Source organism: Papaver somniferum, chromosome 8 (assembly GCF_003573695.1).
Source record: "Papaver somniferum cultivar HN1 chromosome 8, ASM357369v1, whole genome shotgun sequence".
Taxonomy (NCBI): domain Eukaryota; kingdom Viridiplantae; phylum Streptophyta; class Magnoliopsida; order Ranunculales; family Papaveraceae; genus Papaver; species Papaver somniferum.
The window spans coordinates 95,630,122-95,648,611 of NC_039365.1; the positions used below are offsets into that span (position 1 = coordinate 95,630,122).

The 18,490-nt window shown below is 34.9% G+C and overlaps 1 long non-coding RNA gene across 1 annotated transcript; it reads left to right on the forward strand.

The window, feature by feature from the left end:
• The first annotated feature begins 629 nt into the window (after positions 1-629).
• LOC113303331 lies at positions 630-1,956 on the forward strand. The gene is made up of 5 exons (XR_003337411.1): positions 630-793; positions 921-990; positions 1,267-1,328; positions 1,426-1,484; positions 1,836-1,956. It is a non-coding gene; the product is annotated as an uncharacterized LOC113303331 (long non-coding RNA).
• The last annotated feature ends 16,534 nt before the right edge of the window (positions 1,957-18,490 follow it).

Here is an 18,490-nt window from a genome sequence, read left to right on the forward strand (position 1 = left end):
TCAAGTATCCACATACCTTTTAGTCGGATGAAGTTCCACCTGTTCCTCGAGTAGTTCTTCGTCTTCGTAAGATGATCGCCATGGGGTCTGGATCTCAACTACACTTAACTATCCTAGACCAAGACTTAGTCATAAGTAAACTACAAATCAAGACATATAGTTTTGATCACTAAGTCCTTTCTTCGAAATTGATTGTCTATGGACTGAGTCGAGACAATACAACTAATCGGTTCACACTTCGTGTGATCGTCTATGGATACGAGATCGAGACAATACAACAACGAAGTATGTTTACTTGATAAGAGGTTCAGACTTAACCAAACACAATTAGGGCTGCACAGGAACCGTCCCGTCCCATGGAACCGTACCGGAACCGCAGGAACCGTACCGGTACCGTCCCGGAACCGTGATCATACGGGACAGGTACAAGTACCAAAAACTGGTACCGTGCCTAGAGTAGGTACAAGTAACGGTTCTAGGCTATTCCCGTCCCGTCCCGTCCCGTAGTACCGAGGATCTGTATCCGTTGATTTTAGGATTAAATCCTGGCCGTTGATATTAGGGGTTATACCCTTTTCTTAGTCTCCATCGTATTCTCGGACATTCTCCTTGTTTCCTTCTCCTTCTTCCTTCTTCCCTCTCTCGTTTTTCAGTTTCCTCTCAGAGAAGAGAAGATGCCAAACTTTTAGTTTTGATTTCCTTTCCATCATCATCATCTGTATAAGACTTCAGTATCCATTTACGTAAATGGATCTGCTCTAAAGAACTGTTTTTCTTTTGTATCAACAAAGAGGTGAAGAATCTGAAGATCGTTTAATCCTCTTTGTTCTTTGGTCTTTGTGTATATTTTTTTTGGGGTTTATGTACTCTGAAGAATAAGGTTCATGTTCTAATAGATTTCGTTTTGAATAATACTGCAGTTGGAAGTAGAGAACGGAGATTTGAGGTCATCTGTCAGTGATAATTCTTCAGTTGCTACTGAAAATCGAGGTAAGGTCATCTTTAATCTCTAGTTTTATGTTTTGGATTCAATTTTGGTTTTTATTTATTTTCGATTTTGATTTTGATTTTGTATGGAACTAAGAAATCATGATAAGCTTCAGTTATGTTTGGGTATGAATGAATTGAATTTTTTGTGAGAAACATATCTCAATTTCAGGCATTTCCATAAGTAAGTCCTTGTTATAATCTAAGGATGTGTAATTTCTTTTGAAATTGAAAGAATGATATACAACATGGTTATGTGAAATTGCTTTTGAAATCCAGATTAGCTTTCTGTAATTCCTTTGAATTTGTGGTGCTAACCAATAGTTTCTTTGAAGAAGACGGTGAGTTTCATTTCAAACCCTAGTTTCATTTACCTAATTTTACTTGTTTATCTCATCTCTCTTTTCTTCTCTAAGTGAGTTGTTGTGATTGTCACAGAATCCCGGCGCCAATTTCCTTCTAGTCGGAGTCTGATCGTGAATTTTCTACTCTATTAGGTATGTTAATATGTTATCTCGTTATTGTTCTTTACTGTAGTCTTGTTACTGTTTTTTCTTTTTCTGATTTTTTTAGTTTAATTTGTTCTAAATTGGTTGATTAATCAGTTAGGAAGAGAAATCTAGGTTACGAGTGAACCTAATTTATAGTGGATTGTTCGTAATTATGATATTTATTAAGTATTTGTGATGATTTTAGGTTTATTTACGGTCTATTGGTCATCTTTGGTTTGATCTCTTGTTGTGGAAAGATTATAGTTCTGACTCATTGTGTTACTCTTATCTGCACTAAGATGCAGGTGGCCCTGGCCCTGTTTTATTTAACACTTTAACTTTTGTTTTTCATTTCAGATGGATGCAAATACAACTCAAAGTGAAGCTTCAACTGAAATTAGTTCCTCTATTCACCCTACATCTGTACCTGCACCTTCTGCTGATGCTCAGCAAGCTGCACAATCTGCTCCAACCGAAGCTAATTTAGAAGTTTAAAGATTTTTGTTAATGTATGAATTCAGGTCTTAAGACTCTTAAAAGTTAAAGTTTTTAAGCTTAGAACTTTCAAGTATTTTTGCTTTTTTTTTTTACATAAGTAGATATGCTACGGGTAAAGAACCGGACCCGTCCCGTCCCGAGTTAAACAGGTACAGGTCCCGTCCCGTCCCGTACTGCACAGGTACAGGTACAAGGTACAAAGTACAGGTACCGGCCATAGGGAGGTACAGGTACTGAGTTAGACAAAAACCCGTACCGTCCCGTCCCATGTGCAGCCCTAAACACAATAGGATTACTATCAAGTAAATATGAATTAACGTTTGTGTATTTTACTTCTAACTATAATAAAACAAATATAATTGCGGAAATAGAATAATAAAAGACACATCAAGATTTTGTTAACGAGGAAACCGCAAATGCAGAAAAACCTCGGGACCTTGTCCAGAATTGAATACTCTCGGGATTAATCCGTTATAAAAAATCAAACCAACTTCGTATAATTGAGACCAAGCAACTAAACCTATAGGTCACCTAGTTCTGTTTGTATTCCCACGCCTCCAACTTGTAATAAGTCACGTACTTGGAACAGTTCCTTTGGTTCGTATTCCAAACAGTAAAGGAACAACAAATCTGTTTGGTAGCAATTCTTTTCAACCAAGTGACGTGAGTTCGACAAAAGGCTCTTCCGTTTATCCCAATAAACTCCTTTGTCAGGTCCTTAGATCTATCTACTAAAAATTACCGAACTAACCGTCTAGATTTTGCAATCAATACTTTGAATCACAAAGAAACGTATTGATGCCGATCTGACTCAAATAATCAATCCAATCTACCACTAGGATAAATTGATTATAGTTGGATCCTCTTTAACCAAAACAAGTATTATGCACACCAAATATTATGAACCCAAATCAGAAATATTCAAAGTCTTTTTTGTCTTCAAATCTTCTTAGATCTTCAATAAATACCTGCACACAATCAACTTGAATCTCTTGTGATCAATCACGCGCAGAATGGAGTCTGTTAACAATGGATTATCACAAGACATCTTTAGATCTATAAACAGTCTAAATATCCCCGTCGAAACTTCGATCTAGTTTGAGTGAATTTTATATCATAAGAGAATATTCTCAAGCATAAACAAACTAGGTGCAATCAAAGTTCAACAACCGTTAGTCAATCAAATCAACCAAAAACTAATAATAAACCGCAATTATCTTGTTTCTCACCAACGGTACTAATAGAGATTCTCAATCCCAAAGAAGTCTTTAAACTGAGCGGCCGTAAGATATTTCGCCTTATTAGGTTACTTTCCTCTCCAAATAGGCGACTCCACCGGTAACAACACAACTAAGTAGTTTTGCTGGCTATGAGGATTAGTTTGCTAGAAATGTAAATTTTGGTGTTTATATACCAAGGAAGTTTGAACACCAAGTAATTTCCAAAACCAAAAATATTCTCAATATATGCAATATATTCCAGATTCGGTTTTCATAATTCCTGGAAATGCTTTGTCCAAACATTGACCGAAAATCTCTTAGAAAATCTCCAATTAGTAAATGCACATTACCAATTTTTATTTTCCAAAAATTGTAGATATTGTATATATAATTTGAGTAGAAATTGCTGGCCTCACATTCAAAGTTAGGCCAAAAGCTTGAATTATATAGCTCCTGGTCCCCAACCAATAGGAATCAAGGATTTACGTAGCAAGATAAGGTAGGTAAATGAGTACCGAATCACTTTCAAGATACATAACCTCTTTTTACCGAAAACCCTAACTTTTTATCTTCTCTTCCGCCTTCTTCACCACCACAAACTCATGTTTCGCCACCATCTTCTTCTGACGGGGAAAAGAGAATCAATGAGGTAACTAAACCTATTTCCTACTCTTCAATCTACTTTAATTTTTGAGTATGGGTCCGTCTTATATGATTTGTTATCACTGAACAATCTGGGTGTTTCTTTTTGTTGGATCAAAGATTTGGTTTTGGGGATAGGCAGATAGATATTTCAATTGAAAGAAATTGTAATTTTCAGCAGTAACTACATTGTTGCAACTTACACTCCATAGTGCTGTTACAAAAATCTTTGTTGTCTATTACAAGAAAAAAGAAGAATTTTCCAATATTTAGTTATAATTCTTTGATTCTGTAATTAGGACCAGCTTCAAAAGAAGCAAGTTAGTATGGTATTCTTAGATGCAATATGCTTTTGCCAATTTATGGGAATATTTGAATTTGTTAACAAACTACGAGTTGACAGCGTGCTAAAGGTCATGGGGGTGCTGACATCTCTGCAAGGGTTTGGAGAAATGGCTACAAATTATCAGTGTTATTTTCCCATATATGCTTCTAAAACAAATTCATGATCAAGTGGGATTTCAACTTTGCACATATCTGCCATGTCTCTGAATCCATTTTGTTTCAACATGAAGTCTAGCATTTATCCACGTAACATTAAGACGCAACTTTTGTTGTTTCTTATACACAAAATTGGTTAAAAAGATCAAAATTCATAATTCCCGGGTGAAACAGACTGGTAGTTTTGATATTGTTTATATGGACAGGAATCAAAAATATAATGTTCAATTATCCATTTTGGATATTTCACCCAGGAAAATAAAATAAAAATACGTTATATCTAAAATATCCCTTAAAACTGACCCGTTTATAAGCAAAAGAATTTTGAAACCCTGAACTCAATTTTTATCGACAGAAACTTATGTTTTTCTTCTACGGGTGAGTTTTTTTAGATTTGTGATGGTGATGAACGATTGTGGAATCGGATTTTAAGATATTCTACTATCAAATCTTCTCATACCTTGTTACGGGTGAGTTTTAAGTTTCAATTTCATCAAGTATTTTATCTGATTATCTAATTTTTTATTTTGGTTTTGGTCTAATTGGAATAGGAAGAAACATAAACTTGTTAGCGTTTATGTCTTTAAATCATCATGATTCTAAGTTTCATTAACAATTTGATAATGAGATTTTTGTAAATTTTTGGGTTTAATTGGTGATTATCCAGGGTTTTACTAATAATATTTCTTTTGTTCTAAAAAATTTGATTTATTTGACCTATTGTTCTGTCTCGAATCATATTATCAAGGGTCACAATCTTATGTTTATTCAATTCAATCTATTGTTGTTGACGGAAGTGATTTTAGGTTTTTTGTATTGAATTGAATATGTATAATATCATTATGTTTTGTGTTCTTCTTATGTTTTTGTATTCAATTTGATCAACATTGAACATCTTGTGTTGTTTGTAAACTGTTCAGATGCTTGCAGTAAGTAGGATTCAAATTGAGTTATTTTCCAGTTTTTTAAAGAAGGATAAAACCAGCTTCATCCTGTAATTTTAGTCATCATGTTTGTTTTAAGTTTATTCTTTTTTTGTTTTTGTTTTCGTTTTCAATTTGTTTTTCTTTTCAATTGAATACATCCAGATTCATTTATGTTGTTTATCTATGTCTTGTAGATGGATCTTCAAATTCTTTGCGTGGTTATGCGGGATACCAATACATGTCCTTACAACGTTAATATGAAATCAACAGTTGATGAGTTGAAGTCGCGTGTTTATTCTTATTGGAAAAATATGTCACCATCCTCAATTCAGTTTGTATTTGATACTGGTGAGGGAGAAAGCATGGATGTTGACAGTGATTTCAAGCTTCAATCCGTGATATCATTGTGTTATGTTAAGCAATTAAGTTTCTTGGAGCTTCATCTATTTGAACGTGTTTGTGGTCCTGATTTTGTTCATGAACAAATTGACTGATCATGTCTTCGAGAAGGCAAATGCTAAGTTTTAAATGTACTGATTGTTCTATGTAATCATTTCCATACAAACTGATCATTACCTTGTAAATGGAAGTTAAATTAGATGAATGTTATTTGAAGATTTCTTCATTTTTATCATTCTAAAATATTTAGTCACTATTCGTTAATTAACTCGCATATTCTGACAAAAATATGTTTTTCGTCAGGACGAAGCTAGTTTCATCTTGCATATATTCTGACAAGACATGCTTTCACCTAGATGAAACCAGTTTCATCCTGCGTATATTCTAACAAAAAAAAATGTAGTTGAGTGCACCATATGTTGCGGCTAATCGTGTCTGTGGTGTTTGAACAACTGAAAAGGTTTAAATCTTGGGTTTGCAAAATGTATTTTGACAGCAAAATAAGTTGAGCATGTGAGGTTTTGGTCGAGTTCAAGAAGAAAAAAAATATGGACAGTTACAGCTTGTCGACTGCACCATAACCATGGTTCAATGGTTGAGTATGGAGTGTATTTAGTAGTCGCGGGGGCTTTTTTTTGAATTTTATGAGTACATTAATTTGTATGTCAGTATTGCAACTAGTATTTATTTTGACACATTCAAAAAAGTGTATCTTAAGGAATTTTGTTAGTTGCTTAAATATAGATGCCTTTCAATTTTTCTGGTAAAAGCTTGAATGAATTCAGGGTATAAGAAAGATTAGACTTGGATGAAACCAGTTTCATCCTGTATATTTTGAAAAAACAGATTTTTTGGCCAGGGTGAAACTGATTTCATCCTGCATATTCTGAAAAAGAAAAACATATTCATCCTGCACAAACTCACAAAAACATGTTTTTGCCTGGATGAAACCAGTTTCATCATGTACATTTTGTAAAAAAAAAAATCTGCTATGATGTTCCTGGTTTCATCCGGCATATTCTAAGACAAGATTACTAAAATTACTGACAAGTCATAGTACATGCTAGTTTAAGTAAAAATATTTCGTATTTAATTGACTTGCAATTAAGATATATGCATTCATATATCTATGCAAAGAAAGTTTTACAAACAAAAAATTTAAGCTTAAACTACATCAATAGGCTTTTGTAGTGACCTATTTGCTAATCAACCTAATGACATCACGGTTTTAGTTATCATTCAATTTCCAGCAACTGCATTTAAATTTCATTTAGTTTCTTTTTTCTCCAACTTTTTTCATCCATTTTTCCAACCCGTGTTCACATCATGCATACTCCTTGTGCTTGATTAGCTATCAACGTTCACATCATCCCTATTATTGGCCCTTAATTTAGCATTCCTCTTTTTATTGCGTCCTGCAACAATTTATATATAAACTAGTTACATCCTTTTTTAAATTTATATGAAAACAAGTTACAACCTACATTAAAGCTAGATGAAAACCAGTTTCTGCATGTCAGCTTTGGAGACACTATAGGAATCACACTACCCGATTGCGAAATGCAAAAACAAACAAGCACATAAGATAGGTTTATGCCCTTGCATCCACATACACTATAATATTTTGTCACATTCTAAGGCCATAGAAACTCAATAACATTCCCAAGTACAAGCAAAGTTGCTACCTGCTAGGCTTAGTGATATATGCATAACCTAATTGTAGAGATGCTATATGGATCACATTTCTAGGTAATGCTATATGGATTAAATTTAGCTGTAGAGTATGCATATATATGTATACATATCATATGCCATAGAAACTCACTCAGGCATTCTTCCAAACATGCTATGAAAAAGTTTTACCATCAACAGATTTTTGGCCAGGATGAAACTTGTTTCATCCAGCATATTCTGAAAAATACAGATTTTTTGGCCAGGGTGAAACTGGTTTCATCCTTCATGTTATGACAAAAAAAATATTTCTGTCCAGGGTGAAACTGATTTCATTCTTCATATTATGACAAAAAAAAACATATCCAACCCGCACACTCTTACGAAAATAATTTTGGACAGGATGAAACCAGTTCCATCTTCTACCTATTTTGACATCCTTACAAATACGTGTTGAGTATGGCTTCGATAATAGAGAATTTCTTAGCCCATACAATACATATAACCAGATGCAAACCAGCTTCATTCAACATATATAACTATTAAGTTCATTACTTGTTCATCCCGATGCAATGAAGATGAAACCGGTTTCAGTAGCATAACCAACATTAATTAAATTCATTACAATCAATTAATTTCAACCTAGGTTCAACAAGTAAGGTTAAATTAAAATCACCAGATACTGCAACGCATCATTCACACCAATTTGTGCTAAAATAAAGACAATCAATCCATTCATTCTGAAATTAAATTAAAAAACAAAATTAGGGCTTCCAAACCTGCGTGTTTTAGTATAATCATGAGTGATTTTATGACATTGGTTGATTCAAACCCTAATTAAGCATCTACAAATGTTGATATCGTTGATGGTGGAGACAGTATAGAAGGATAATGATGGTGCAGACGGTGTAGAAAACATGGTGGCGGTAGTTACTGTGTTGATGATGGAGAAAGGTGACGATGAAGAACGAGAGATGGTTGTGATTTTCTTGGATCTTTTTTTGTTTGTTGATTTTGAAGATGACGGAAGAAACGAGAAGATATATAAGTATAATAGAAAGAGTATTTGAGTCACTTTTGATCTTAATTTGTTGTTGTTCATTTGACTCAGGGAAAAGGTTTACCCGTCCATCTGAACCGGGAAAACTACCTTTTTGGTCGAATAGCCCATTTTTTGTTTCTTATATTGTTGTTGTTTAGTTTGAATTCACATGTGAAGCAATTAGCATTTGTCATTTGGAGCTCTCTTTTATGCGAAAATAGAAAAATATTGGCAAATTCTTCTTTATTAATAATTATTTGTTTCTATAATCAGGACAAGCTTCAAAATATTGGCAAATTTTCAGTGCTATCAAATGCTTCTGAATCAAATGCACGATCAACTGGATTTCAACTTTGCATCAATTAATCGAAGAAGCTAAAGATGTACCTACATCAATGACAATGGTGACAAAGTTTACACTATATAGGTAAACATATATGTCATGATTATGTGAAGTATGGGTTTCCATTATGGTCTTCACTGTCTTTCATTATTTCATTCTTATGTTGTTGACTGAATTTTCTTTTTCCAGGGGATTAAGTGGATTATCACAAGTTAATTGAAGAGGGAATGAATAAACAGAAGTACAGATGGAAAAGGTTTGTATTTTGTAGAGGCGCGTAAAGTTTTGATTTCAATATTTCTCTTGAAAATTACATGTCTTGCTGTTTGATTTATTTTATTTTTTTTTGTGTATTCAGAAGTTTCAGAGGCTGCTTATGATGTAAATGGAGGAAATCTATATATTAAAATAAAATTTGCATCTGCTACCTTTAAAAAAAAGAGAGGTATGATCTTGGTTGAAATTCATGAGTTTGTTGTTTACTTTAATTCTTGAATCCTAAAGTTAAAATTCATGTTAAGCACCCTATTGGTTTTATAGAGTTCATCATTTTAGGAATAGAGAAGAGGAAATATGGTGGCGTGGAGTGATCTTTGATTGGATTAGAGATTTTGACGGTCCTTACGGATTTTTTGGTCAAGTTTTGTCCTATTGATTTAGATAAGTTTTGGTACAAGAACAGGTGCAACCGCAGCAACCAAATGAGAAAATAAGATACTTTAAAGCCACAGATTCAGAGGGGGATTTATAAGAAGGTGATAGCTAAGTCATCAGAGGTAAAGTTGGTCATCATATGGGTAATAATTTGTTCCGTATTATGCCTATTTTCTTTATTATATAAATTAATTTACATCATTCATTCTGCAACAATGTAGGCCGAAACGCATTCGGTGCTCTATGGATTGCAGGTTACTTTCTAATCTTTATGATGCTAATTTTTCGTAAGAACTCCATTGAACATCTAGAATTTGAAAATTCTAAGTATTATGTACTTTGAGAAACTGCGCTTGACTGCATGAGGTTGAAGTGTCGCTACAATATTCGTTTGGTGTCACAATTTGCAATTGTGCCAGTTCAAATTTATAACCAGCACAATTGAAGTTCATCATGCCCCATGGAGCATTGCTGATGATAGAAGGTTCTCTTTTGAGGACTTCCTATTGATGAGATGCTTTCCAATTTTATGGACAACTGATTTAAAGAATTTCTGCATTATTATTCAATATTTATGTTCTTATGATCTTCAGGTAAGTACTGACTTTTTAGATGCATCGTCTCGACATTATTATTCAATACTTATGATCTTATGACGTGAATTTGTTCCAGATGCATCTCGACATTATTGGCATCTACCTATAATATATAAAGTTTTCATTTTGTGGCATACACTAAATTGGTACCGATTGCAATTACTCCAGCTATAAATTTTCTATATTCATCTTTGTTTCCAGATTTGATGTTATTGAAAATGTTAGCATTCTATTACAAAGCTTCCCTTAGACATACCATAAACTGTTAAACCATGAATGATGCTTATAGTAGTCCAGACTCTGGAGGGTATACAATGGTTGATGCTTCCGAAATCTTGGAGTTAGTGGTTTATATTTCTGTTACCATTCATTATGGAGTTAGAATTATCTTGATTGTTTGTCCCGTTCTGTGTTTTAGATGTATACTTATCTTGATTTATTATACATGCAAGGCCCCATTACGATCATATCATGTGTATTTATCTTGATTCTTAGATAGATTGGTTTAAATGGTCTTATTATGTCTTTTAGTTATGTATTTTCTTTCTTTTGTCAGGTATGCAAAGACAAATTTGTGGAGAGTCCGAATAATTTGAATGGAATGCTTGATGCTGCAAAATACTCTGACATAATCATATTATAAGAAACAACATCGCGAAAGAGAAGCACAAAATTGTAGAAAGATGGAAGCAAAAGAGTGCCACAGGAGAGAACCGCAGATCACAACTAATGGAACATTTTCACAAAGTTTCCATCCAATTTGGCAGATGTTTAGCGGCTTATAAGAACTGTGTGAACACGTAAATCACGAAGGCATCTATATGTTTACAAACAATTTTCGCATTCTATACACATGCTCGCACTGATGAGACGATTGTATTGATTTCTTGGCTCAAAACCTTCGGGTTTATCATTGCCTCGTCTAATATCATCACCAGAGGCGTTCACATAGAGGAAGATAAAGAAAACGAAGTGTAAAAGTAATACTCGTGGAGTATGAACTGGATGTAAAGTGCTGAAATGTAAATAAGACTGGGATTTACGTGGTTCAGCACTAAGGCCTACATCCACGGGGTTGTCGTTTTCACTATGCATTTGATGATTACAAAGGTAGTCGAATGACTTTGGAGTTTACATAGGTCTGCGAATTTTAAAAGGTAAACTTACACTAACAATTCTTCTCTCTCGACTTCTCTCTAAACCTCCCTCTCTTTTTCCATCCCCTCTCTCTTGGTGGAGAGGGGGTATTTATAGGGTTAGAGTGTGGGACCCGTTTCTGAGAGCCGTTGGAACCTTATCTTCTTGTGCTTTGTGTCCATCACGCAGAGGTCTTCGTTCATTGCTTGATCACGCAGAGTCATCCTCGTTCGTTCCACGGGTTGATCGACACGTACACTGCTCCGAGTGTTTAATGCGGGTAGTTGAGACGCATGCTCGTGTCAGACAAGTGTCTTCTGCCCCTGTCACGTCCATGTCAGTCAACCTTCTCTTCACCGTTGATCTTGGCTTCTTTTGGAGATGAGATAAAGCAACTCTTCGGGAGTTATTTGGTGCTCCGCAGTACACCGTGCTTTTGGTACATCCTTTAACTTCTGCCCTTGGATTTGTTCGGGCGAAGATCCGACGTCGACGGGATGGGCTTCTTGGCTGTGGGCGTGTGTCATCATGTTTTGATGACTTGGTCCGCATGCTCTCCACGTGTCTTCTCACATGCACGTGTTTGATGATGAAATATGTACACACAAACTGTGTTCTCCTTTGCATTAGGGATAGTTCTAATAAGTTACTAAGTAACTGCCTCCTGGGAGATCATGGGAAGTATTCAGTACAAGATTACTACTTCTTAGCCTATTTCAGAACCCGCTCCTAATGCAATTTGTTATATCTGATGATTTTTAGTTTTGGGGTATGAAAAGATGCATGAAATTGCGGATATATTGGATAATGTCTTATATAGATTTATCATATGGGTAATGTTTCTCCTGTGTTTCAATCATTCCATTAAAGTGAATTGCATAAAAAACTAAACAATTAAGAAAATGTAAGCTTCATATGTCAAAGCAGATAATGAAGTTTATATTGCAAATCTCAAATCTCGAAACAGAAAAGTCCCTGAGAGGCACATGACAAGGCTATGACTTTCAGGCTTCAGCACTAGCTGTACATTGATAATAATTCGCTTGAAAATCTCTCCTTTTCTCCTTTTTTTTTTCGGTGCAACTTTTGATGATTATACATAATAGAAATATGGAAATGATACACGCACCGAAATTTCCCACTTCGGTGAGATCCAGCGTGCTTTGAATCAAGATTGGTAAGGGTAAGAAGTGGGGCAACCGTTTGTATCAGACGGTGCATTCTTGAGTGCATTTTCCGAAGTGTATCTATCATTTTCCATAGAAATAACCTTAGGTTTGTAAATTATGTTTTCACTCACTGAAATAGGTATATATAAATATATGATCCAAGTCTGGGAGATAATTTTAGGCGAATTGTCGTTGATTTGTTTCGTTTTGTTGTAATTGTTCATTCATAGGTATATAGATCTCAGAAATATAAACTTAACCCCGTGCAACGCACGGGCAAGACACTAGTAAAATTAAAAACCTTAATTAAAATATTCTCAACCTACTTTTCGATCCGGGATTTTTCCTTTAACTATTAAGGAATATCTTTGAACAATAAAAGATAAGCGTTACTGCACATTTTCAAAGAATGTCGACATTTTTACTTTGTAAGTCCTCTTTCATACTTACAATCTTGAAACTGATTTGCCACACTTCCAAACGAGTTTAGAATTGGTTCATCTGATTTTCAAGAACTATGTAATTGATTAAGAACACTTAATCACAAATCATGGGTTTCACGGTTCTACCAAAACAAGTTTCGTTTCTACCTTCATGTGAGTACTGTGCATAGTCACACTAGCTTTCCAAAAATTCGGTTGACTAGGTACTAGGATCGGTTCCCCACATAATTATGGTAACTACTTGTATTTGATGCACATGTCCATAGGATCAGTTCCCCTTTCACTAAAAACTTGTTGCACATGTTCATAGGATTGGTTCCCCCATCTACGAAAAACGTGTTGCACCTCTTACAAGGATCGATTCCCCTTTTGTGATCAGTTGCACCTCTTCATAGGATCGGTTACTCTTTGCCTAGATTTGGTCATACCAATAACTCTAAATCGATCATACCATCTCAGGTGATTACTTAAGATCGGTTTCACTAATAAAAGTCATACCAATACAAAAGTCAGGCCTTGTGAATAGTTTTACCAAGAACATAAACAAGTCATGAGCGGTTATACTAATCACATATATTGGTAGTTAAAAAGATATGCAATGAATAATAATACCAATAAGCCTAGAGATTTCCCTTTCGATTCACGAAACAAGTTCATGAATTTACTTCTTTTAAACTAATGTAAAACATTGTTTCCTAGGATGAAATCTTCACCTCATACCCATACATAATCGCAATAACATTTAAACGATTATGTCGACGTCTTATATACGAAGTTCAAAAGACAAGTGTTATACTTCGTATTGTATTCCTTATTACTACGTTTAACTAGAGTGTAATCATTCATGCGTCGCAGTTATGTTTTCAATATGCACGACTTATGTTAGAGCATTGCTCGGTCGAACTCGCATGCGTTGCTATCTCAAGCATGTTTGTCAATGTTAGTGATCAAAACTATAAGTCTTGATTTCTAGTCTACTATAGCTAAGTCTCGGACTAGGATAGAAAGTTTAGTTGAGATCAAGAACTCCATGGCGGATCATCATACAAGACGAAGAACTACTCAAGGAACTGGTGGCACTTCATCGAAAAAAAGGTATGTGGAGACTTGAACTTATCTATCACTCAAAAGTCTATCTACTTTATCTGTTATCTTGAGACAAAAGTCGTTTTGCTATATAGACTTTGATTATACACATTTGCTATTTCGAGCCGAGTTTAACTCGCCTATCTATTTCTTGAAATATGTGTTAGTAAGCTTTCGCTTTGGCCAAGTTCATCTTTACCTAGTGACGAAAGTCATGTTATGTTTCAATTACTTTGAAAATTGCTTTGAAGAAAATGGTTTGTGAATAACAACTATATTACGTCCTCTAAGAACGTTTCAATGATTGAAATAAGAGTTTAGATTATATAACCAATGATGGATATAAGCATTGTTGTGGAAACACATATATGTATAAGTCCTTATTCCTTGAACCGAAGTTTGCGAACTTTGTTGATCAAGAGAAACGGAACAAGAGCCGTGAACTAAGTCCGGGAACCCAGTCCGCGAACTGGCGAAAGTTCTCGACCCGAGAAAATCTGCTGGAGTTTGAGAACTCCTTCCGGGAACTTAAGTCCCCGAACTTGAGTTAGGTTATATCTAAAGACGATTGTTTGTGAACTCATGTTTATATAAACTAAGGAATGCTAATTGCAAACTGTGGCTGTAATGTTCATGAACCGATTCGAGTGAATCAAATCTTTTTTGCTTCAATTGTGTCTTGTGTAGTTACATAAGATTTCCTTGCAATTGAACAACTCTCTAACTAGTTCATTTGAGTCATTTGAACTAGTTATGGTGAAGAATAATATGGTTGATATGAAAGTGCTCACATGGCTAACCATTTGGTTAACTATTGTTGAACCAAAAAATGTACATGTTTGGGTACGGTTACACAAACCTAGAAACGTGCATTTCATTTGTGTGTGACAAGCTAGGTTTTCGATGTAACGGTTGAAAGATATTAGCTTGAATCTAATCAGGTTTTCATCTAATTGTGAATATTGAATGCTTTGTTACCAAGCTAACATTGATTGCAAACCCTGATTTGAAAGACTATATAAGAGAGAACTTTAGCAACTGGGAAACCTAATCCCCACACCTTACGTGTGATACTAGTTGTGTAAGCTAGAGTCGATAATCCTTTAACCTTTGGTTTCTTCTTCTAAACCAGGTTAACGACTTAAAGACTTCATTGGGATTGTGAAGCCAGGCCGATACTACTTTCTCGTAGTTGTGTGATCTGATCTTGCTATTTCTAACATACGAGTACAATCACAAAGATTGACTTGAGATTGATATCTATGATAGGCAAGATATAAAAGTAGTCACAAACATCTTCGTCTCATCGTTTGTGATTCCACAATATCTTCTTTCGCCGCGTCGATTAAGATTATTGTGAGGTGATTGATAATACTATGTTGTTCTTCGGGAATATAAGTCCGGGTTATCAATTGGTTCATGTTCACCTTGATTTATCAAAATACGGAACAAAACTAGTAGGTATATCTGTGGGAGATGGATTTATCTATTACCATAGACTTTTCTGTGTGATACATATTTGTTTATTAAAGTTTTCGACTTTGGGTCATAGCAACTCTTAGTTGTGAGTGAGATCAGCTAAGGGAATCAAGTGCGTAGTATCATGCTGGGATCATAGACGTAAGGAGCGCAACTGTACCTTGGATCAGTGTGAGATTGATTGGGGTTAAACTACAATCCAAACCGAAGTTAGTTTGTAGTAGGCTAGTGTCTGTAGCGGCTTAATACAACGTGTGTTCAATCTGGACTAGGTCCCGAGGTTTTTCTGCATTTGCGGTTTCCTCGTTAACAAAATTATGGTGTCTGTGTTATTTCTATTTCCGCATTATATTGTTTATCTTTATAATTGAAATATCACAAGTTGTGCTTAGAATCAATCAATTAGTATATCCAACCTTTGGTTGTTGATTTAAATTGATTGACACTTGGATATTGGTCTTCGGTACCATCCAAGATATCTCTCTATATTTGATAAAGACTCGCAGATTTTTATTTGCCTGAGTATAGATCAAATCGAGAGATTGAGATATTAACTCTTTGATATACTTTTATCTAGATTGAGTCTGACTGTCTAGTTGATTCTCTAGAAAGTATATTGGAGTTTGTCCATACTGATTGCTAAGGGAAATATTGGGTGTGGTTGTTGTACCCCCACTTTTTCAACTTGAAAGATACGTTAGGGAATGAAACAGTTCAAGTCAAATATCACTAACCTCAAGTGGAAGGATGATGTTGTCGATGTAGCTCCTTACTTCTTCAAGTCTTCGCAATATTTGTAACGTCTCATATCCTAATACTTTCAAGCTAACCTATACGAAGTTGACTCTAGTACATAATCAACTGACTCTTTGAATGAGTTTTGGTTGACTAAAATATGACAACCAAGCTTGACATACCAACGCTTGGTGGGTTCAACCGAGATATGCTCTAACAAAGTTCTCCTCCAGTGATTTTACTTTATCAATAGTAGCTTTTAGTTCAATCTCTAATTGTTTTTTTTAACGAGAAAAACGATTTCTCTGTCACTAAAACAATTTTTTTTAGAGCCATATCTTGCTTCAGATTCCGCAAGTTCTTCTTTCAACTTAAAGAGATTTCTACGAAGATTTTCACATTTAGAATTCTTTGAACACACATCTTCTTCACGATCTTTAAGAAGGGATTGTAAGAGATCATATCCACAATCATAACCTTTAAAGAGCTTTCTCATTTTCTTGTTTTCTAGACAGAGAGGAGTCAGAAACTCATCCAAACAAGATGTTGATCACTTCATTTTCTTTATGAGCTGGTCAAAAAGCTTGATATATTGAGAGACTTCCTCATTAACATCGTATCCATCGTATGAATCACTTTCATCTGAAAAATCATCCAACTGTTCATCTAGGCGCTTTTCCCAATTATACATAGTTTACGACCATGAAGAGGATGAGGAAGATTTCTCGGGAGAAGCAGAGCTTTGAACCAAGTCAAAACGTTTCTGGATTGGTAGTGCTTTGTTTGAGGTAGCACCACTGTCCATAGAGTCGGATTGCATACTGTCGTACGTGACCAAACTCAGTTGAATTCCCGAACTTGAACTTTTCAGCTGGTACGTATACGGGTATGCATACTAAGGTTCCCGGACTTCAACTATCAAACCAGTACACATACGGGTATGCATACTATGGTTCCCGGACTTTGAATAACTTGCAACAGTTAGCATACAAGTACGTATTATGTTATATCCAACCAATGGTTAATCGTTCTAAACTCCATGTTAATCATTGAAACATTCTTGGAAGACGAGAATAGATGTCTCACACAAACTATTAGCTTCAGAGAAATTTTCAAGTGATCAATAGATCAATACGAAACATTCTGAGTCTACATCAAATGACTGTCTCACACAAATCACGTAAGATGTTACCGGGCGATTTTCACATGATCATCTTTTGACTTTTGTCAAGAATAAAGATGAACTTGGTTAGAGCGAAATCTTACCAACACATATTTCGATAAATATGTAAGTGAGTTAAACTCAGCTCAAAATATCAAATGTGTATAATATAAAGTCTATATAGCTATACGACTTTTGTCTCAATAGGAGATAGAATAGAAATAGACTTTTGAGTGAGATGAGTTCAAGTCTCCACATACCTTTTGTTGATGAAGTTCCACAAAATCCCCTCAGTAGTTCTTCGTCTTCCATCGATACCGCCGTGAATTCTAAATCTCAACTACACATTCTATCCTAATCCGAGACATAGCTATAAGTAGACTATAAATCAAGACTTATAGTTTTGGCAACTAAACTTGACAAAACAAGCTTGAGATAGCAACGCTTGCGAGTTCGACCGAGCAGTGGTCTAACACCTTGGACATTCCAAGCCAAAATGTTCATTACTATAAGAAAATAAATATAAAAAGAGAAAAAAAGTTCTAAAACAACGAGTCTGGTAAATTAGGTAAAAGCAAAAGATAATATGCAAAGTTCAAAATTCAAAAAACCAATAAAATATATTTTGAAGAAAAGTTAAATAATAAACCTGATCATCCTGCTCTGCTAGAATATTCTCCTAAGTAATAACAAGGTTGTCCCATTCCCCGGCTTGTGGATAAGGTCTATAGAAACTTAGATGCATGAGATGCTCATTCCCATAATATTCCTGCATAGCATAATCATCTTGACACTATTGAATCTCTTTATCCTCTTAATCTTTCTGACCATAAAGAGAATGTTTTACCTGAATACTTGTTAGAGCACTGCTCGATCGAACTCGCATACGTTGTTATCTCAAGCATGTTTGTCAATGTTAGTGATCAAAACTATAAGTCTTGATTTCTAGCCTATTTATAGATGTCTCGGACTAGGACATAGATTGTGTAGTTGAGCTTAGACTTCACAACGTTCATCATTTGAAGACGAATAACTACTAAGGGGATCTTGTGGAACTTCATCGACAAAAGTTATGTGGAGACTTAAACTCATCTATCATTTGGAAAGTCTATTTCTACTCTATCTCCTATATTGAGACATAAGTCGTATTACGATATAGTTTTCTATATACACATTTGAGATTTCGAGCTGAGTTTATCTCACTTACATATTTCTCGATATATGTGTTGGCAAGCTTTCGCTTCGACCAAGTTCATCTTATATCATGTGAAAATTTCCGAGTAACATATTACATGGTTTGTATGATACA